This window comes from Schistocerca serialis, chromosome 6, assembly GCF_023864345.2.
Source record: "Schistocerca serialis cubense isolate TAMUIC-IGC-003099 chromosome 6, iqSchSeri2.2, whole genome shotgun sequence".
NCBI classification, from domain to species: domain Eukaryota; kingdom Metazoa; phylum Arthropoda; class Insecta; order Orthoptera; family Acrididae; genus Schistocerca; species Schistocerca serialis.
The window spans coordinates 168783038-168791648 of NC_064643.1; positions in this window are offsets into that span (position 1 = coordinate 168783038).

The following is an 8611-nucleotide window of genomic DNA, read 5'->3' on the forward strand; positions in this document are numbered from 1 at the left end:
ACAGCTGATATTGAATGTACTCAAAGAAGGTCAGCACAAATGGTCACAGGTTTGTCTGCCTCATGACAGAGCATCACTGAGATGCTGAAAGAACTGGACGGGTGAACACCTGAAGATAGATGCAATTTATCCCATGAAAGCCTAATTAGTAAGTTCCAAAAGCCAACTTTAATTATGAATCTAGGAATTTCTTACAACCTTCTACATATCAGTCCCACAGGGGTCACAAAGAGATGATTAGACAAATCACAGAGTGCACAGAAGTATTTAAGCAATTGTTTTCCCCACACTCCATACATGAATGGGAAAGAAGCCCTAATAAATGGTACAATGGAAAGTATCCATTGCCAGATACTTCATAGTGGTTTGCTGAGTATGGATGTGAGCATAATCCCATTAGAGACAGAGCCATGTGTGAAAACAATATCATCATATACTAACACCATTACAATGGATACACAGCTAAGTGGAGATATTACAACCTATTCTCTGTCCATTCTATTTGAATAGCCCAACAAATTTTGGCCAAGAGCAAGTTTGACCATATAGTGGCGGAGCATGCTCTGCTAAGAACAACAAGGTCATCTACAATAGTTGCTTCACATATGGATCATCTGAAACACCCCCATCCCTCCACCTTTTCCTGTACCTAAACTCAACCCTACCCAAAACAAAATTTTTTTATCTGAATTGCACAGGTCACAGTCATCCCTGAAACCCAACCTTTGGTCTTAAAATACATCCCAATTCAGTCTAAACTGGCACTTATCCTATGACTACTTCCCACTCAGTTTCCTGTCCTCTTCATGAGCTTTATATATCTCACTCCTTCACTCTGGCCCTTTACTATATCTGCATCCGTATTTTGTAAACTACAGTGAAGTCACAGCAGAGAATACATAGCACAGTACCACATGTTAGGGTTTCTTCCCATTCCAGTTGTGTACGAAGCATGGGTATGCCTCTGTGCATAGGCCTATTGTAATTACTCTAATTTTGTCTTCATGGTCTCTGCAGGAGAAGGCTGAATGATGTCTCTAGGCTTTATGCTTAATATTAGTTCTCGAAATTTTATAAGTAGGCTTCTATGGGATAATTTTTATCTATCTTCAAGAGTCTGGCGATTCTGGTTTTTCAAAATTTTGTAACACACTTCTGCAAGTCACACATACATACATTTCAGTCCCCAAATCAGTATATTTAGCTAATTTGAAAAAACAAGTGGCTAATGAATCATGCTTTTAATTTTATTTTGAACTCATAGGGATTCAAAATTTTTATGCTAGATCACTGGTTCTAAAACTAAGAAACGCAACCTGGAGGGGTGGTGGTGGTGGCAAATAGTATACAGTGGAGGAGGAGTGTGGTGTATTTTTTTTTTTTTAAATAATTAGTGACAAACAATTATGTTTGTCTTTTCCTTCAAATGAAGAAAATGCCATTAATCTGGATTGAATTTCACCCAATTTCAGTGTTGCACCAGACGTGGTCAACGCCAATGAAACTGCGGTCATAGTTTCAGTATTGTATGAAATGACTGGATGACATCAGCCTCAGTGGCATTGCCCCTTTTCAGCTGCAGTGTGACTTTATCCTTCACTGTCCTGCACAACACAACATTTGGCTCACACATCTTGACACCTCCTTATAATCTTGCAAAGTTTGGGAGGAAGACTTGACTGAAGTTAAGCAGTTCCCAGTTAGTGGCAGATGGGCAGTGGTCCACCACTAGGGGATGGGAGGGAGATACTCCAAAGGTGAAACCCAGAAGGTATAAGGAGAACTATTTATTCCTAGGCTTCATGAAAACTACTATCAGTGATGAAGAATGTCCACAGTGTGTAATTTGTTCAACCATTTTAGCTGTTGATAGCATGAAGCCTAGCAAGTTAAAGAGACATATTGAAGCCATCCAGAATTAATGCGGAAACGGAAAGCATATCTGTCCAGAAACTAAATGTTTTATTGTTTTCCCAGAATAACGATGCTAAAACTATGAACGTGACTTGTAAGGCCCTATTAACAGATTTTGCATAGGAGTGCTGAATGTGAGAAACCACTCAGGGTTACAGAAAATTTCATCTTACTAGCAGGTATAATATAGTGTCAATAATATTTGGTATTTCATTTACTCAAGAGTTGAAAATTGTTCCTATCTCCAATGGCATAGTGCATAGAAGATTTTTAGATAGTTCTAATTAACTGAACAGTCGCTCAATAAATTTCATAACAACTGTTTTGCACTTCAAGTGAACGAAGCATCTGATATTCAGTAAGATGCTCACTCGATTGCTTAAGTTCGTTTCGTGGATGAGTTTAACCTTCAAGAGGCAATGCTATTCTGTGAGCCAAAACTGCAAATAGCTACAGCTCAGAAGCTTTTTCATACAATCAGTACTTTTATTAAATAAAAACGGGGCTATCATGGAATAGGTACATTGGACTGTGAACAGATGGGGGTCGCTCAATGTCTGAAATTCTTGATGCATTGCAAGCAAAAGTTAAAGCTGTTCCTCATGATGCAGTATGGGCTCCCTGAATAATACATTGCAAGGCTCTGGCTGCTTAGCCAATCCCTTCAAGATGTGCTACGAATGGTTATAGAAACAGTTAATATTATTAAGGCAACATTTATAAATTCAAGGCTTTTCAAAGCACTACATTAGGAGATGAGTGCTGAACACACTCAATTGCTCCTTTTTAGTAATGCTTGAGGACTTTCACAGGGTAAAATACTAAAATGAATGTTTGAATTAAATAATGAGGTATTCTGTTTGAATAGGGATATGGACATGGAAATAGATTAATAATTGCTTGAATAATTGAAAAAACTGATTGGAAAGCATACCTGAGAAAATTTTGAAGGTAATTTATGAATCTGTGCACAATCTTGGGTGAAATTTAACTGATACCAGCAGCAGCAGTCCTTGAATGTCATTACAGTCAAGGTCAATAAACATAATTTGCATTACGTATTGCTGCTTCCAGTAGTGTTCGGTACCAAATAATCACCGCAACCATTGAAATTGTTGAGCTATCTATAAGTTCTTAAACACACGAAGCACATTATTTTTAGTATTAGTAAACCAAGTTTAATAGGTGCCTATCAAGTCTGAGTCATTACCTTCACATTAATTCCATTGTGTTCAGTCTTGAGCGTGACAATGTTGATTCAGGAACGCTCCTCCAGATACGGCATTAATTATTCTGTCTGCACCAAACCTTTTGATGCAGGATCTTGGCGGCATGTGAAATGATGAACAGATAGGAGTTGAATTTATAACTGTGTGAATAAATATTCCTTTTCTGATAACTTTTTGTAATACTTTTCATGAATGGTTAAAATACACATTTTTAACAGTGCTGGTGTGGCGGATCCAAGCGTACATCTGTATGCTACCACTTCCCGAAACAAACGGGTGAAGATACATGTAATAATAAATTGAAGAATGTATTTCTTACTTTAATTCAGATATTTAATGATGTATCAAAACATTATCCTTGCCACAAAACAACTCGTTAATTTACTTTTGGCATTGTCTTTGGTTTATAGCTCATTCAGTTTACATATACCTTATATATAAGAAAAGAGAAAAAAAAAAGTAATATGACTCAATACATGTTCTTTAAAGGAGAAAAGTCTTTTTCAGGCAGACTGAGCAGAAATTAGGGCTGTGGTAGAATCGAATGGAAAGTGGTATGCTAGATATGCTTGTTACTCTAGTGTCAGTGTTAGACACAGATAATCTGATACTTCCAATGGCGATAAAAGCTCTGCCATCAACATCATCTTGCAACACTAAAAGTTCTCTTCAAAAAGTATTTCAGTAACTATTTTCATGAATTTAATTGAACTGAAATTCCATTCAAAATACTCTTTGACAATCATGTCTTGCATATAAAAGAGCAAGAACAACTTATTTATCTCACCTGTGATACTTCACTGAATGGTAATTTTAATGAAGTGTCTTTAGTGGTGTTTTGTATACACATTAGCAACAAATTCCCAATGCTGAAGCAAAATTCAATGAAGATCTTGAGTCCTTGTGCAACAACATACTTACTTCAGCTTTGGCAGCTACGAAGTCGAACTACCACTCGAAGCTAAATGCAAGTGAACTTTGAGTGGCTGTTTCTGATTTTACATCACATATTGAGAAACTTTCTTCTCAAAATCGATCTCATCCATACTTTGTAATTTACATTTTTAATACGCTTGTAACCCTTGTCTGCAGAATTGTAAATAATGTTCATTTCATAGTTTTTGACTAAATGCAAATTTGATAACAATTTGTTCCACACTTCTGTTACAATTACTTGTGTATTTTTTGTTTCTGTTATGTAAAATACTTCTCAATTGAAATTGTTAAAACAGAGAATACGGCAAAGAAAATTTTTAAAAAATGACTACTTTTATTAATAAAATAGGCAGGAGAGGGGTGGGGGGGGAGGGCTGATACTAGTTTTCTTCTTGAAGGGGAGCCCAGAAGAAAAATGTTTGGGAACCAATGTGCTAGGTGGAAACCTGTTGATTGTGTACCGACAGAGCCCACAACTCCAGTCTGATTCCTGGACATGGAGAAAAAGTATAAGTGAAAATTATTTTTGTCTTGTATTGTGACTGCATAAATCACAGTTCTACTGGAACTGATTTTTTATCAGCAGCAACATAAACCATGCTGACCAGTCTCTATCCCAACATTTCAGAGCAATAAACAGAACTGTCAATATGGTTGTTTTCTGTCATTATAGGTGAATAGATTAAATTTTACAGTGCTACAGCAGTTTATCAAGTGTTGGATTATCTGTTGGTGCACTGTTGATTTACGTAGGAAAAGTAACAACAGTACTAAATTTATTAGCATGTAACAAGTGTGTCTCCATCCTACACTCCCAGAAATCAAATTGTAAACCTGCTATTAAATAGTAGCAACTGTCATGCTCTATACAGCTTGTCCACAATAAGAAAACTCTTAGCATCTGTAGCACAGGCAATAGAGAAAATTGGTGCAAGTCAGTTAATATCCTTCAGTATTTACTTGTTCCAAGTTGCTGCCAGCATTAGGTATAGTATTTGCTGAGAGAACTGTTATCAGATTTTAAAATGAGTGAAAAGCCAGTCCCTGCTCTATCCTGTATTTTGTCTACTTTGCATTTGCCATTGACTCCAAAACAGCAACAAACCCATGCCCCCCATGATGGATGCACAAATATTGCAAGATGGAGACACTGCTATTTTTTTCTACACATTTCTGTCCCCATAGCACTCAATATGGCGCCTAGGCTCAACTATTTCTGCTCCACAAGGCACAGTGTGAATGGTCTTCTTATAGGGGACCTAGTGTACTGCAATATGATATTATAAGCAAGGACTATCTATTCCATTAGATCTGAAGTTATACTATTTTAAAACACATGACGACTCCAAATTGTTACGTGCCTTTGCAATGTCCTGTGTTAAGTATTTTAACTTGCTTCCAGAACTTTTTACAGAGCATGTTTGTGATAAAACTGATGTCAAATAATCAATTAGTGAAGTCTAAACCCAATGTGTATCTCCTTAAATATATATTTGACAAATCTGTACATTCTGTCTTCAAGAATGTACTCCAATATTTTTAAGAGTCTACAACAGCACAGTTAATTTCCTTATATCCCTTTAAATAATGGGATAATGGATCCCAGCTACTCTCTTTCCCGATTATGTTTAATGATTAATTTGACCAGCTTTGAAAAATTGTAAAAACCAAGGCACCTGGGATAAATGGAGTCATTTTAGCAGTAAAACTTGCACAAAACGGAATTGCATAACACTAAAATAATTTTTCAAATTCAACAAGTTTCCAGATTATACAAGACACACTAGCCTAAAAGTAAACTGAGTTGACAAAAAGTCATCATTCAAATGTAGTGATCTGGTTTTTCATTATATGTTTTGCATTTGAATTAATTCAGCATTTACTGCTTCATTTTCTCCAGCTACAATGAGTACAGGAGTGTCGTGTTCATCACTTCCAAACCCTGCTTTGTTGAAGCACTTTTTGAAAGTTTCAGGATGTATTTCACTCACTGCCAAGCCAAGCCAATTTACTGCATCCAGGACAAAAACTGAGCATACAACAGCTTCTTCATCACTAACAGATTGCATCAATAATCACCTATAATGGGACTTGAAATGTGTGAATAATCCCCTGGTGCACAAGTTACATGAGAGTGGTTGAAATCTGTTAGAAATGAAGCTAATTTTATGTTTGATAATTTCACTTTTGGTTGGCAGGTTGCACTGTCTGGGAAAAGGAGAACTTGGCTATTCCTATTTTAATTTTGGCATTGAAGACCTCATCAACTCTTCCATAACACCACTCACCAGCCATGCTTTTTTTTTATTAATGCTTCACCGTGTGACTGGGGCCTTCTGATATCTATATTTTTGGAACACTGGGCTTTTGCCACCTTTCTAATCTGCAGTAGTGTCTTCATCTTACCTAACTTGTTTCCACACAGCCGCATATTTAATCTTCGATTGGAAATTTCACACCTCAAAAATTTCACCTCAAGTTCTTAGCGATTTTGAAAGCAGTGTGTGATAAGACGGTCCTGTTTTATCGGCAGTGAACGCATCTTTCAGGTTTTAACTCACAACTAAGTTATATAGTACGGTTTTCCATTCTTTTGCTACAGTTTCCTACATATCCTTAGCTTCCCCACACACTACATTCCACACAATTGTGTGTTGAGCTTTGAAATGGTCCAGCCATCCCATGGATGTCTAAGTCTGTATTTCCAAGCTCTTTAATGACTTTTAGAGCCTCACTCCGCAATATGGGTCTACATAAAGGTAAGTTTTTTGCCTGTGCACTTACAAACCATTCTCACACTATCTTGTTAATTTCTTCATTTCCCATCTTCTTAGCCTTTCTTTTCATTTGTCCATTCCCTTTCATCCACTCATCCCATATCTTATCTGTGTTTTACCACATTTCAAATGCAACATTATTTCAAACACAGAGTGTTTGCCTTTCTCTCTAGCCTCAATTATCTTAATCTTTTTGTTAAGCGTTAGCGACACATACTTTTAGTTTGACATCATTTTGTTGCTTATAGTGCTACAGTCAACTTAGATTAGCAGAAAATAATGCAGGTAGTACATTTCTTTGGAAAGCTTGACCTTTCCAGATAAAACCATTGTTTAATGGAACACACTGAGCCTGAACTTAGTGGACTTCATCCTCTTGGGTGCTGGGTTCAAAATACAGTAGATGACATTCAGATTCAACATTGCTATGCCCAGAAGGTAGAAATGTGTCTTCCTATACTCCTTGACATTTCTTTTTATGAGGATTGACACTGTTAATAGAATGCAGGCCTTCACAGCCAGTATTTGCAATGTTATTGATATTTGTATTATGGGCATTAGGCCATGGTCCAGGGCACTATTCTCTCCCTAACATTTCGTATCCAATGCTTGAGACATCATCACAGGCTTTAATGACTCTGAAAGCTGCTACAGACTCAAACAAGCTCAGCAAGCTGAAATGTTTACGTGTATCATATGTACATGGTTTGTGACACCATCAGACCACTGCCCAACATCTCAGAGTCACATCAATGTATGTGATAAAGCTTGTTATGGGAAAGAGCTGGCAGTGTGTGTTTTATTTGGCACTAAGGTCCAGAGCCTGTCTAATTTCAGTCCTCCTCCTCTTCTGTTTAAACTGTTTTCCTGCTTTTGTATTTCTATGGCCTGCCTGTACATCCTTGCGTAGTAATTATTAGATCTTGCTACAACCACAAGTGTCAGAAAAATGAATCTGGTGGTTTCCCGAACCTAGTGCATGATCTGCTACTGCTGATTTGTGTGTCTTGCCCAGGCAACAACTGAGTACCTGGGTGCAACAAGAGCGTTAAATGGCTAATGTTGTTATTGCATAAACGCATGCATTGCCTTCTTCAAACATACGACAATCATCTTTAAAGAAATTAGTTCCACATGACGCCACTAGATGGCAGGAGCTCTTTGGAAGGAACATCGCATGCAATCCTTTTGTTGCACCCATGAATTTAGTTCATTGTTCACACATGCGGCGTGGCCACATGGTGAAAATGGACGCTAGTGATGAATATGTTACTTCAGAAGAAGAAATTATCCTTGATGACAAATGCAATTCGAAAGGGTAGAAATGAAATATTGCTAAGAAGCGTTAAAATTCTGGCAAAATGTATGCACCTGTACGCACAGGAAAGAAACTACCAACGAAGAAGTTCAAGCCAGTTGAATCGGGTTGCAAGAAGAGGTCTGTGTTTTATTTGTTCAGTTTTCTCTGCCATATCTTCAGGTGGACAAAGTTTAGTATTACACAGTTCTGCCTATTCTTATGTCATAGTCTACATTTGTTGCAATCTATTATAGGTGGTGTCTGAGTTGATGAATCGATCAACAAAAGCAACTGTTTGTTGCATTTTGGGACAGTAGTGACAAAGTACTTCAGGATGTGATCTTGATGGGATACATATCACAAAAAGAAAAACAAACTACATCTCTCAATCCTGAAGCACGAAAAAGGAACTATTATTCAACGTATGCCATAATCATAATGGATTTGTAAAAATA